At 47.7% G+C, this 14684-nt stretch overlaps 1 protein-coding gene across 1 annotated transcript in view; it reads right to left on the minus strand.

The window, feature by feature from the left end:
- Window positions 1–14684, minus strand: part of OXTR (oxytocin receptor) — a 217679-nt gene that overhangs the window by 77888 nt on the left and 125107 nt on the right. The gene's annotated exons all lie outside the window — the stretch shown is intronic.

Below are 14684 nucleotides of genomic sequence, written 5' to 3' on the forward strand. Positions count from 1 at the left end.
CAGCAGCTGGTGTTGTTATTACTGTTGGGAGGGCTGTCACAGAGGACAACATGGTTCAGAGTTTCCGTGGGCTCTGAGACTCTGGAAAACCAGAGTCCTTTTGTCAAGAATCAAGTCTAAGAGGATGGAGGGTGTGAGTACCAAGGGTGTGAGAATAGGGGGCTAGGCAGTAGGGGGCACAGGAAAGACGGGGACTCGGGTGGCCTGAGTGCGCCAGGCTTCTGAAAATGCTCACTCTGACAAGAGATCCAGAGAAGTGTGTGCAGGACAAATCCCTGCTTATCCCTGTTCTCAGACTCTAAAGGGGAGGCTGCTCTGGAAACCTATCCAAGGAATTCAATTCCAGATCCCCAGAGACCTCCATCCTAAGGAAAGCACATTATAGTCTGTTTGGAAGTAGTTCTGTTCTCTATGTCTGATTATGCTGGAAAGTTTTCAAAAGTCCAGATGCTGTGGGAAGTAGGTAAAGAAGAGCTGTTTAACATATAAGCCCAGACATAACCGTGGGGAGAAGAGCAGGGGATTTTGAGTCAAAAGCCCGTTAGAATTTGGCCTCTGCCACCTAGGAGCTGTGTAAACTCAGCAAAATTATTTCCCCTCTGAAGCTTCATTTTCCTCTCTTGTAAGAGAGGTGCTAACACCTCCATCCCAGCCTCTGAGAGCCTATAGAGAGCAGTGACTGGAGACCTAACTGCTGGGATTCAGATCCTAACTCTGACATGTGCAAGCTGTGTGACTTTCAGCAAGTCACCTAACCTCTCTGAGCCTCAGTTTCCTCATCTGTAAAATAAGGCTAATAATCAGAGCTATCTAACAGGAGTACTATGAGGATTAATTAAGATCAGATGTAAAACACCTAGAACAATTTTTGGCATTTAGCAAGTGCTACGAAAGTGCTTATTTATTTAAAAGATAATCAAATGGATACTTAACTGTCAAACCCATCGCCTGCCATTACCTCTGTAAGGGAAGGCTAGAGAGTTTTGGAGGGAATTTGCTGCAGTAGCAAGTACCGTGGCATTTCCCTACAGGTGAGATAAGAGGGGGCCATTCCTCTACCTCCCAAACCAAGTGAGGGGAAGCCCAGGAGAACTATTTGGGTAGGCTGGGGAGGGCTTGCTGGATGAGGACAGCCATCCTCTCCCCTGCCGGACTTCTGCAGAGCTGCAGATTCCCAAAGGCTACCCTAAGTGTCAATGAAGTTCATGGAGTTCTTGGTGGTTCCTGAGTGTCCAGGAGTTGGGGGCGCATGCAAGGTAAGCCTAAGGCTGGTGGCTGGCAGGGGCTGCCTACAATGTCAGAGCCAGGAGAGCAGCCTGCTCATGCAGCAGACCCAATGCTAGGGGCTAAACTGCATCTCCCCAGAATTATTATGTTGAAGCCCTAACTCTCAATGTGACTGTGTTTAAATTAAAGCCACAAAAGTAGGAATCCAATCCAGTAGAATTCGTGTCTTTATAAGAGGAGGCACCCGAGAGCTCACTCACGCTCTCTGCCACCTGAGGATACAGTGAGAAGGTGGCTGTCTACAAGCCAGGAATGGAGCCCTCACCTTAAACTACCTGGCCAACACCTGGATGATCTTGGCCCTCCAGCCTCCAGAACAGTGAGAAATAAAATTTCTGTTGTTTAAGCCCACACAGTCTAGGGTATCTTGTTATGACAGCCCAAGCAGTACATGCCTGTCCCCAGGTACCAACACTCTGTGGAGGGCAGCCTGCCAGGCTCTGAGAGTCCCAGGAGTGTGCAGCCTGGGCCAGGACCAACAATCAGACCAGGAGTGCATCTGGGAAGCGCTGGACAGAGTCTCCTATAGAGCGTTCTCCAGGGGGAGCTTGGGTTGGGGTGTCAGCCATTTGTCCACCCAGAAAGAACAGTCCCAGACAGCGCTAGCTATGTGAAGAGACCTTTCAGCCTCTTCCAGAATGCAGTGACAGATTTAAAAAAAAAAAAAAAAAGCTGCAATCTGAATGACAAGACCACAGCCCTCCCTGCTTCACTCCCCAAAAGGGGCAGCCTCACCTGAGGAGAGGACAGACACTTGGCGCTGAAAATAATATTAAAGTTGTAATGGTGTGACACTTTGCTTTCTAAAGCATGATCCTAAATGGAGCATGGCCGGAGAGCTTGTCAGAAATGCAGTCTCAGGCCCTACTGTCTGCATTTTAACAAGAACCTCAGGTGAGTCACATGCCCACAAACATTTGAGAAGTGCTGGTATAACACATGCGCAGCTCCAGGAATGCTCAGATACGGACACACCCAAGTGGCTGGCACATATTTACCGTACCTCCACCTCCCTAGCCAGCCCCTGGGGGCCCTTCCTGGTGGATGACCCACAATGGGTTGTCTTAATTAAGCCTGGAATTGAGTCTGTTCCAATTCTCCGAAGAGAACTGAAGGCTGGAGGCTCTGCCCAGAAGGTCAACAAGGGGTGGAGAGGGGCTTGCAGGCAGTGGTGGGAGAGAAAATAAATCCTAATCAGAGCCCAGCTCCTGCAGAAACCACTCTCCCTCCCCTCTAGCTGTGCGGGCTATGACTCTACCCCTTCCCTTCTGGCCTGTTGTCCAGGTTGATTTTCACAGCCACTTTAACTCCAGATTCATAAAAATGCAAATGGTGGAGCCTCCCACAGCAGCCAAACCTGGGGCTGGTGGTGGCTGCTACAGCCAAAGATGCTCCGTCAAGCAGCTTCTGTTTTTCCATGACAGATGAGCATGCACTGTTTCCTTTACATATCTTGAAGTATCTTGAGTTTGCCACTCACACCTGTAAAATCAGGCAGCTAAGACTTACCTGGTTGTGGTACTACTTCTCTGAGCTTCCTCCTAGCTGATTCCTTAACACCTCAAAGATGCTGGCGCCTTTCTCAGCAAGAAATGGGTCCCCTCCATCCCTGGCTACCTCGCTGGGTGCCATTGGGTGAGTCTCCAGGGCTGCTTCTCTTATCGATGGTCTGTCCTGGAGCGTGGGACTTCCAAGAATCAGGCCAGGGCTACTGGCTTCCATTGTCTAAAACAGGGTTTCTCCATTTCGGCACCATCGACTGTGGGGCTGGATAGTCCTTTGTTGTGGGGGGCTGTCTTGTGCAGGATAGGATGTCCAGCAGCATCCCAGCCTTGATTTACCAGCTATCAGGAGCACCCCTGTGACAATCAAGTGTCTCCAGCCTTTGCCAAATGTCCCCAAATTGCTCCTGGTTGAGAACCACCTTCTAAATCCATGGCCAATGCCCTGTGTGCTGGGCTGCTAAAGGGAACTGGGATGGCCTGGTGGCAGGGTGGCCTAGGAAGAAACAATCCAAGTCCCCAAGTCAACAGTGAGGGTATGTTCCAACAGGTCTACTGTGACAAAGAGGGAACACAAGTACCAACGGAGCACTTAAAGGGGAATCGGTGGCCAGGTCCTATAATAGGAAGTTTCTTAATTGGGGTATCCCAGGAGGAGACTCTCAGACAAGGGTTCCAGAACAAATAGCTTATATGGAAGGGGCAAGGAAGACTGGCAGGGGTTAGAGAATTGATACGGGAAAAGGAAGGTGTCGATAAAGGCTGATGGAGCCAACTACCCTGTGATGCTGCTGGGGGGCTCTAGGAGGCAGCGTCAAGAACATGCCTCAGAGTCATGTCCCCAGGCTTCCAAGGGTGAGGGAGCTCGGGTGTATATATTTACAATACACCAATTCCCAACAGTCAGTGGTCGCTGGCTTCTCCCACAGGGCAATAATTCCCTAAAGCAGGCTCCAGGGCCAAGGAAAGCCCTCAGCAGGGAAACACTGAGTGTCAGCCACAGGGAAGCAGGCCACGGGGTCACCTGGACACAGTAAAGGTGAGGGAATAGGGACAGGGCACCCACAGTTCCTGCTACTGTAAAAAATGTCAATTCACTCTGCCTATTAGACTTGGCTACTAAGGACCTTGTGCCTCCCAGGGACAGTGTGTTTTGTTACTTTGTTCTGGAAACTGTTTGAAGTTAAAACTCTTTTTACAAACACTCTTAGAAAAAAACTCAGCATCTAATGCAGCACAAAGGAAGGCCACTTGACTAAAGGGGCAGGGAGGCAGTCAAGATGCAGAGGTGAAGGGCTCTATCACCCCACAGTGCTCCCCTCCCTCAGCTCACCCTCAGTTCCAGGCAGTTACCGAACTTGTCAGTCTTCCCAGAGGAGCACTGCTCAACAATGAACCCTCGCCTCTCCGAGATGGAGCCACGTCCACTCCTATCTTCTCCCACCCTCGGAGAGAGAAGCTGGAAGATGCAGACCCACAGCCTCCTGGCCGAAGCTTCCAGTTCCCTGCCCCTGTTGAAGCGCCAAGGTGCCTTTCTGAAGAAGCAATTCAGATCATAGCAGCATGTTGCATTTTAATCCTGCATCTGCATTCGTGTACCTACCCTCAACCCTGCTCAGATCCATGTACTAATCTGAGCCTACAATCCTGCAGAATGGATTAATGGCCAATTCAAAAGATGGAAAACATGTGGGGCTTGAATTAATAATAAGCAAGTTCTTCTACTTTCTACCAGATTAACCTTGAGCAGGTTGCTTTAATTCTCGGGGCCTTTATTTCTTGATCTGTGAAATGGGAAAAAGATACCTACCATGTTTCTCTGCTATTGACTGGTTTTGCTAAATACGGGCCCTCCCTCCACCCCCACCTGCATCCCAATTTCCAGGACTCCCCTGAGGGAATCTCACCTGGGTTCAAAAATATCTTACCATCAATCACACCTGAGGGCTTCAGGAATTGGTGTTTTTTATGATTGTTTTAAATTTGACCCCAGACACTGGTGGTCACCACTGCTGCTTCCACCACTGTGCCCTTTTGCTGGCCCTAGTCCCACACATGGGAGCTTTGATGCCTTAGGTTTCTTGGATTCTCCACCTCCTGGGCTCCTGACCACACTGGTTTCAGCTCTACCCACCTGTTCCTCACCCAAGCAACTTTCCTCCTGGCTGAAGCTCCAAGGGCTGCCCTGCTCCACCAGGAGGAACTGACTTACCAAGGTGACAGTCTAGAGACTGCTTGCCCAATTAGACCCTAGATCCCCAATCTTGTACTCCAAGTGAGGCCCCTCCAACCAAGAGGAATCCAGCAAGCACATGAATCCCTGCTCCCACAGGCTGATTCCCACTCCCTACCCAAAGGTCGTCTCAGTTGTAAACTAAGGTCATCCTGATCCCTTTCAGAATCACTCTGAGGCCTGAGGAAAAGCCTCCGCCTCACTGCAGTCAAATTCCAGCACCACCGCTTAGCTGCTTTGTTCCAGGAGGCACATTACTGCACCTTTCTGAACCTCAGTAGCACCCTCTTCTTCTGAGAGTCATGGTGGAAATCCAATGACAGTGGATAGATACAATGTGTTTAGCACAATGCATGGTGTCTAATCCTCAGAGCTCATGCATTCAACAAACATAAAACTGACAAATGCTACCTCTCCCTCCATTTAAAAAAATATTGCTACCATTGATTAAGAACAATGGTAGCTGGGGGCAGTGGCTCATGCCTGTGATCCCAGCACTATGGGAGGCTGAGGCCAGAAGACTACTTGAACCCAGGAGTTCAAGACCAGTGTCAGTGGGCAACATAGTAAGACTCTGTTCTACCAAAAAAAAAAAAATTTAATTAGATGGGTGTGTTGGTGCATACCTGTAGTCCCAGCTACTTAGGAGGCTGAAGTGGAAGGACTGCTTCAGTCCAGGAGGTAGAGGGTGCAGTAAGCCAATATTATGCTACTATATTCCAGCCTGGGCAACAGAGTGGAACTCTACAAAAAAAAAAAAAAAAAATACTAATATGGTTTGAATCTGTGTCCCCACCCAAATCTCGCATGGAAATGTAATCCCCAATGTTAGACACAGGGCCTGATGGGAGGTGATTGGATCATGGGGGCAGATTTTCCCCTTGGTACTGTGTCAAGATAGTGAGTTCTTGTGACATCTGCTTGTTTAAAAGTGTGCGCTACCTCCTCCCTTCTCTCTCTTCCTCCTACTCCTGCCATGTAAGACATCTGCTCTCCTGTTGCCTTCCATCATGATTGTAAGTTCCCCAAGGCCTCCCCAGAAACTGATGCTGCTATGCTTCCTGTACAGCCTGTGGAACCATGGGCCAATTAAACTTCTTTTCTTTATCAATTACCCAGTCTTAGGTATTTATTTATAGCAGTGTAAGAATCAGCTAATACCAATAGTAACTAATATATGGAGTCCTCGCCACGTGCTGGGCACTGTTATAAGTACTTTACATACATTAACTCACACAGTCACTCCCTTAATCCTGTGACTTAGGAAACATAATCACGCCATTTTACAGCGGAGGAAACTGAGACATGGTGAGAGTAAGTAACTTGCCTGAAGTCATACTGAGTATGTAAGAGCTAGGATGAATCCAAATTTATATGATGCAATTTATACCTCGTCTTTTCAAAAACACAAATCTCAAGATTTTCTGTGTTTAATATAAATTGGATGGCCTTAAATATCAACTCAAAAGTACTCAGAATCCAGCTGAAAGCTGCTGGGACTTCTTAACTCAGCTGTGACATGGGTCATTACATATGCTTAGAAATAGCCACCCCTAACAGTTTTGGAAGAGCCAAGAGGCAGCACATGCAAAGCTGATTGGCTGTCGGCCACCTCCCTGCTTGTGGGGCAGACATTCAACTTGATTGGAGCCAGACCCATATTCATAATCTTTGCCTTCTCCCCTCCCTGGGAATCAAATGCAGAAATCCCAGGAATTCAAACCTGAATAACTCGCATGAACACATACAACAAGGCACAATATTTTCCAACGTTCTTCATTCACAGAATTTCTCGGTAGAGCACTTCTGCTCTAATTTTCTTTCCAGATATAAATCAGTGTGAAATTATCTTCATTTATCACTCCATATATGAATCAGTGTGACCTTATCTTCATGTATTCATTCAACAAGTATCTATAGTCTCTACTGGGTGCCAGTTCAGGCACTGTTCTGAAAGCTAAATTCACAACACCTTATTCCTTGTTCTTATTCATTTCCTATGAGCCAGTGTCCTCCAGAAGTCCCTTTTGGTCTCTGAAGGGGTTGGTACAGTGAAATCCTCAGAACATACAGTCAGAAACCTTGAAAATTCCATATGCTCAATTATTCCCAGTTAACCTAACTCTATTAAAGAAAAGATCATCCTGTCCCAACCAGTTAGCTAAATCTTTGACACTCCAGCAAGCCTGGCTGGGGTGGGTTATGAGGCTCTGCTTCTCCCTCCACCTTGCTTCCTTTATTCTGGCTCTATCCCCATTCAGTTTGCAAGCTTTCTTCCATTGATATCCATGCACCAACCATAGAGCCACTTTCCCCTCTGCACCTCTGCAGAGCCAGATGCTTAATTCCTGCTTCCTTTCCCCAACTCTACCACCTCCTTCCCCAGCCTCCTTGGCTCCAGGAAACCATACAGCAGGACCACTCTACCTGATCCACCAAACAAAGATAAAATTAAGGTCTATTTAAATGACATTGCCACCAGGCACAGTGGCTCCCATCTGTAATCCCAGCATATTGGGAGGCCTTCTTCAAGTGAGCTACCCTAGAACCCTACTCTACACTATTCCCAGAGAGTACTGGCAGTTGGAAATTCCTCCTTAAATGAAGCCCCCAATCTGCTTTTCAGCTGCAAACATGACACTTATATAGAAAGAGAGGGAGGGAAAGAGAGTTTAGGGGGCAGGTGCATGTTGGCTGACCTCCAGGTTCTGCTTAGCTGGGGGCCAGCAGTGTCTTTACTGTCTGGATGGACTGCCCTAGAGATGCGGTCCCAGGATTTACACAGAGCCGGTGGCTGCCGGCTGGAAAGGAATCTAGGAACAGGTAAGAAGCACAGGAACCCCTGATTGACCAGAAGTGTGGGATTGAGGGGGAACATGAAAGGCAGAGAGGAGGTAAGAATCAGGATCACAGCTCCTGATTTGGAACAGAGGTTGAAAGGATGCCCTTTGGATATGGAAGAAGGAACACAGGTGACCTCTGAAAGCTGGAAAAGGCAAGGCCACAGATTCTCCCCTAGAACCTCCAGAAGGAACGCAGCCCTGCCACGCTTTGATTTGAGGACTCGTGACCTGTAAACCTGTAAGCGAATACACCTGTGTTATTTTAGGATATGTTTATGGTTTATCCTAAACATATCCTAAAACATATCCTTTATTACAGGAGCAATAGGAAACCAAGACAGTTAAAAGTTTGGGTCCTTCTAGCATATATTAGTTTGCTAGGGTTGCCATGACTACAGACTGGGAGCTTACATAGCAGAAATGTATTGTCTTACAGTTCTGGAGGCCGGACATCTGAGATCAAGGTGGGTAGTCATGCCGCCTCTGAAGGCGCCAGGGTAGGCTCAGTTCTAGGCCTCTCTCTGAGCTGCTGGTTGTTCCCTGGCTTGTGGTAGCAGAATTCCAGTCTTCACATTGTGTCCTCCGTGTGTGTGTGTGTCTGTGTGTGTGTGTCTGTCTACATACTCAAATATCCCCATTTTATAGGACTATTATGTTGGCTGGAATCTAATATTACCAGTCATATTGGATTCCAGCCCACCTTAATGACTTTATTTTAACTCTGATCATCTGCAGAGATCCTATTTCCAAATAAGGTCCTGTTCACAGGTACTGGAGGTCAGGACTTCTATGTCTTTTGAGGGAATACAGTTCAGCCTCTAACACACCATTACTCCTAAAAGTTGCCCTCCTCTACAGATTGCAGGAGAAGAGGGCAATACTTCTCTCCCTGCAAGAGAGTGACCCTCCAAGTTCCTCTCTCTGCTCTCCAAGCTCAATGCCACAGGCACCAGAGGCCAACACCCAGTGCTCTAGGGCAGTGTTCACCCGCCCACTCAGTGGAACTTCAGCACATGCTGCAGGGATCTGGGGGTTCTTAAGGGCCTCCCTCATTCCCTACAAGACTGGGAAATCCTCCCAGTCAGGATCCATGTCCGTTCATGTTCCTAGGTGTTTGCCATCTACCTACCCCAGCAGGCAGCATGCCAGGCCCTCTGTTCATCATTGTTTTTTCTTGTCTGCCTCCCCAGCAGAACTGTGCAATCTGCCAGGTCAGGGTCCAAGTCTTCTTCACTGTTTTATCCTCAGCATCTGCTACGTGCTGCACACCCAGTAAGTGTGTGTTGATATCATGCATTATTTATCTTCGTTTCCTATCCACCGAGCCTAGAATAAACACCAGAATGAAGTCACTATGTGTTGAATGAAAATATGGCCCCAGGAAAGCTTCCCACAATGCAGAAGAATTGAGTTCAACCTGTTCTCAAAGAAGGCAGTGTGGTGTATGAGGTGGGGCATGCTCTGAATCTCTAGGACAGTGTGTGAAGCCAACTCTTTTTGACTCAGAGACCAAGATCCTAAGGAAGGCTAAGTAGACAGAGACAAGGAGGAGCAATGACTTCTGTCTCATCCTCACCCTCATGAATTCCGCAGAATGAGGTTTCAGACAGAAGCAAGAGCTCATCTTCAGGACACCAAGTCTCTGGAACATCCTTTGGGTCTGCGGTATACATCACGGAACTCAAAGAGACATGTAGAAACCCCAGCCCAGAGAACCCTACCCAAGCATCAGGACTCTGAATTCATAAAGACATTCTGAATGTCAAAGCGCCTGATATTCTCAGAGACTGAGGCTCAACCTGGGCCTTGCTGAAAGAAAACAGCAAATGCTGTTCCCACCCACAAGAATACATGCCCCTTCCCCACAGCCTGCTCTAGCATAGTCTCTGAACAGGGGGTTTACACTGTTGGTCCTGGAGGCTGGAAACATTTCCATCGCTTTTCTTGCACCTGGGAAGCAAAGCAAGTTCTACCTGAATATGGCAAGGGCCAGTCTCCCCTGTCCTGGCCTCTGCTCTTGGAGGGGAATATGGTAACTTGGGCTTCACTTACTCATTCTCATTCTCTGATGGAAAATCAAGGTGACGGTGGGAGGAATCTCAGTTAGATGTGGGACTCAAGTCAGAGCTATCTTCCTCCAGGTGGGGGAAGAAGGTAAGGAGAGAGAGTCTGCTGGCTTGCACATGAAACTGAAGCCATCCAGACATGGCTCAGGGCAGCACCAGCCCAAGATGGCTCTGATGACCCAGGACTCTAAACAGGGTCTGCAAACTACATACAGCCCATGAGCCAAAATCTTGTTTTTATGATCTGGCTGCCACTTATTTTTGTAAATAAAGTTTTACTGAAACACAACCATGCCCCTTTGTTTAAGCATTTTCTATGGCAGCTTTTGAGATGCCATAGGGACAAAGGTGCCCCACCAAGGGCAGAGGTGAGTAGTCGTGACAGAGATCATATGGCCCACGGAGCCTGAAACCAGGGCAGTGCAACCCATAGGGCCCCATGCTTGGGAGACGCCACAGCGTGGTTTCACCTTGTTAAAATTTTTAATCATTTTTTAACAAGGGCTAAATGTTTGTTTTTCTCTGGATCCCTCAACTTATGTAGCCAGTCCTGCATGAAAGATTTACTATATGGTCCTACAGTTTGCCTGTTCCTCTACTTTTTTAGTCCTTGGTTCCCTTTCACTTCTCCACCTTAATGTTTCTGGCCCCAGAAAGTCAGCCCCTTTCTGGAGCAGCCTATTACATCTCTGGGAAGCTTCGAGGCAGTTCTTCATGGTACCCTTACTGAGAACTGTATCAGCTATCATTATCGACAGGGCCAACTGTGAGCCAGACCCTGGGTTGAGTCAGGCCAAAGTCTGCCACTTACTCACCAGTCCTTGGGACCACCCAGAATAAATCTCATCCCTTATACCTTCAGAGATTTGAAGAAAGTTCTTCTGTCCCTCCTGCTGAGTCCTCTTTAGAACCCAAAATTGTTCTGTTTCTCACAAGACATGTTTCAAGCTCTTGCTTAAAGGAGCTCCCTTCCTCTGTAGATATGATCTCAGAGATCTCCCTTCAAGCATGGAGCCCAATTAGAGCTCCAAGTGTAGTCTGACCGGAGCACAGGTGGGTAGAACAATCACCTCCATTATTCTATAGTGCTTATCTCTATTGGTGCATCCTGCATCCTGAGATCACGCTGTCTATTTCGGAACCCATTCAAAAAATCTCCCAGATCCCTGATGGCAGTGAAAGATGGTCTATTATGCTCATTATATAGGTGAGTAAACCAACATTTGGAAGGGAGTGGCCTGCTCATGGGCATACAGCAGTTCTTCTGTCTCCAAATCCCATGTTCTCCCTTCCACCAATTTGAGACTTTTTGGGCACTCAGTTTCTTCATCTGTAAAATGGAAAAGCTTGGTCTCTTCCAGCTCGTGCATGCTGTGATTTGTTCTCTAAATGCAGACCCCAAAAGCCAAGTCGTGAAGAAAATAGAAGCTCTCAGCACAGATCTAAAACTTGTAGGAAAAATAAAAAAGCTTCCTTTCCTGCTGATGGTTCTAGACTTGCCAGCCTTGGAAACATTTGCATGAGTGATCAATCTTGCTTGTTAATAGTAGCCCTAGACTTGTTAGCTCACTGAGTTTTCAGACCACGGCACCATCACTTTCTTAGTGAGTCAGCCCATGTAATCATTCCCTTTCTGGTTACTTCCACTTTTCACACTCCACAAATTTGTCTTCCTGCACATCCCATTTTCAAAATTATTTTCTCTCTCTTTTCCCTGGCAAGCCAAATAACAACAACAACAATAACAAAAATCCTTTAAAATAAGAACTCAGCGTCCTCCCTAAAACCCCAGACACAAAATGTGCTCTGGAAAGCCACTCTCGCTCCTTAATTGCTTTCTCTTGTTAGCTGGATCACCCCAGGGTTGACTTGAAAGTTTCATCTGTCAGTACGTTCTCTTCATAACATTTTTCTGTGAGTACACAGGCCCTCTGGTGCCCTGTTAGCTTTTCCCACTGTGCAGGGGGCACAGACTCACGCGCGGGGACTACAGGCAGGTTTTACCATCTACACCTGACTAGTAAGAACCCCGAGGTTCAGAGAGGGGGCTCAGAGCTGCTTCGAGATAGGGTCAAGAAAGGACTAATGGTTCCCAGCTTCAGCACTCTTTTCACCAGCATGGTTTTTGGAAATAAGATTGTCATGAGGAAGTGAGAGATGACTCTTTCTCTGCCTCTGGCATCTGGTTCTTTCCTCTCTGCCTCTGCCATCTGGTTCTTTCCTCTCTGCCTCTCTGATTCCACTCGTCCTTCTGGCCCAACTGAAGTCCACTTCCTTCCTGTGAAATCCACAGTGTGTATTAGTTGTTCCACCCCCTTGGCCCTCAGCACTGATCACCAGCTAGGGGCAGTGATCCTTTCAGATAACAAATGAGCCTCCTTATACACACCAAGGGTGCCTTAGAATGAAGCCAAGCACATAATGAATCTCAACCAACAGCAGTTCCTATTGCCATTAGGGCTCATTGTTCCAGTGACTATGATTGTGAAACAAGCTCCCCCAAAGTCCAGTGACATTAAAAAATGATTATGATCATGGACTCTGTGGTTTAGATATTCAGACAGGGCACAGAGAAGACAGTGTCTCTGTTTCATGGTGTCTGGGGCTTCAGCTAGAAGACATGGAGGTTAGGGATGACTTGAAGACTGTGCACTAAGAACATTCAAAGCTTTGTTCACCCTCATGCCTGACACTAATGTTGGTTGACAGCTGGGGCCTCAGCTCCTCTCCATGTGGTCTCCCCACATGGGCTGGTGGGGCTTCCTCCCAGCATAGTGACTGAGGTCCAAGGGCAAGAATCCTGAGAGGAGAGAGCCAGAAAGTCAGCCAGGGAGGGAACACAGACCCTTCCTCCTGGTGGAAAGAGTGTCAATCTCGTCATCCTTGGGAAAGATGGCCTTCCATAATAATCATTATTATCCCGTTATTATCATTTCCCCTTTAGGATGATGAGTTCTTCCAGGTGGCTCTTCCATCCCTTGCAACAAGACTGCCATTGACTGGCCCACCTTTCAGCAGACGTATCAGGTTCTACAGTGGACAAAGCTTAAGCTCAGGCTTAGATTTCTGCCACATCACTCGTGAATACAAGCAGCAATGTTCTTTCTTTGTTCTAATCTCTTTGCAAAATATTTACATACCTGGGACCAGGGGGACCTGGGGACCCAGGCAGGGGAATGGGAAAACAACAAAAAAGTGCTACCTCCGAATCCTAAGTGAGCTGGGGACAGTTTTCTAGTTGCCTTCCATTTATCCCTACTAACACTGTGGGGCTGAAAATCTGCTCAGCTAAAAATCCACAATTCCATCACCGTTTGCCAAGAGAGGAGCGACCAATGAGATATAAACAGAAGTAGTTGGGTGGGACTTCTAGGAAAGCTTTCTAACAAAGCCAACTCAGTTGGCAGATGTCATTTCTTGCCCCTGCCTCTTCTCTTTCTTCTTGTCCAGACTCAGAGATGATGGCTGGAGGAGCAGCAGCCATCTTGTGCCTATGAGTTTGCTTTGAGACTATCAGAACAGAGGATGGGGGTCCAGATGTCTGATGACATCATGGAGCCACTATAGTATTTCTGAACTATTTGTGTTAAGTGAGACAAAAAGTTCCTATCTTATTCAAGCCACGATTATTTTTGCATCCTTTGTATTAATAGCCAATTAATAGAGCCTTAATCAGCTCTGGTTTTCCCTCTCCTATCTCAAACTTCAGCCAACTCCAGTCCACCCTCCACCTGGCCACGAGGGAGCTTCCTCATACACAAATCTGATACTGACCCTCTCCTACTTTGAAGGCTTCAGTGGCTTTCCAGCACCCCTAGATAAAATCCACACCCTTTAGTATGACATTTGGAATCCTGCACGCCCCCAGGCCTGAGCTGAGCTGTATCTCCTGCCTCAACCCCAGACACCCTATGTTCCAGCTACTCCACACTTTACAACATTCCTGTCCACACCACTCCTCAATACCCATAATCCTGTAACTTGAAGTGTTCCAGGTGGTGAGCTCCTACTTATCTTTCCATACCTATCTGCAAAGCCACCTCCTACAGGAAGCCTTCCCTGATGTCCTCAGAGTAAGTCACTGACTCCTATGGACTTCTAAGCCAAGCTTTTGGTAAAATATCTCTGATGTGGCACTGACCACACAGTATTATAATCATGTGTTGTTTGAATTGGTCTCCCCTCTTGACTGGGAACACTTCAAGGCAGAAGTGTTTACCCACCTCTCCCACCCCCGCTATTAGCAAATCCTGAATGAATGAGTGAATAGACAGGTAATGGAAGCACAGACCCTGATCCCTGCAGATTCAGAGTTGCCATCCTTCACGCTGCTGGGGCCCAGGAGATGGCTGAGTTATAAGAGGGCACAGAAAAACCGATTAGGTCTCTAAGAGAGATGCACCCCACTGCTGCATGTGGAGTATCTGGGGCCCAAGAACATCCTGGGAGCTGTCACTAGGGCAGGGTGAAGGGCAGCATGAACATAGATTTCATGTTCCCTCCACCGGGCATAACCCAGTGCAGGCTCAAGATAACAGACGAGGGGCAGGCCCCCAGCAGCTTCCTCTCCCTGCTTCATCCCCAGCCTGGCTCCACACCACAGTCCATCAACTCCTGCTCCAAGTGAAAACCTCAGAAAGTCGCCAAGCTCAGACCTGCTCCAGGTCACCAAACAGCAGGGCCAGGCACTGACCATCCAACGAGAAGCCCCACTACATCGCATTTCCAGCTCCTGAAGCCATTCCCAGGGTAG

This window comes from Aotus nancymaae, unplaced genomic scaffold, assembly GCF_030222135.1.
Source record: "Aotus nancymaae isolate 86718 unplaced genomic scaffold, 86718_ANA_hifiasm-v0.15.2.pri h1tg000046l, whole genome shotgun sequence".
In the NCBI taxonomy this organism is placed as follows: domain Eukaryota; kingdom Metazoa; phylum Chordata; class Mammalia; order Primates; family Aotidae; genus Aotus; species Aotus nancymaae.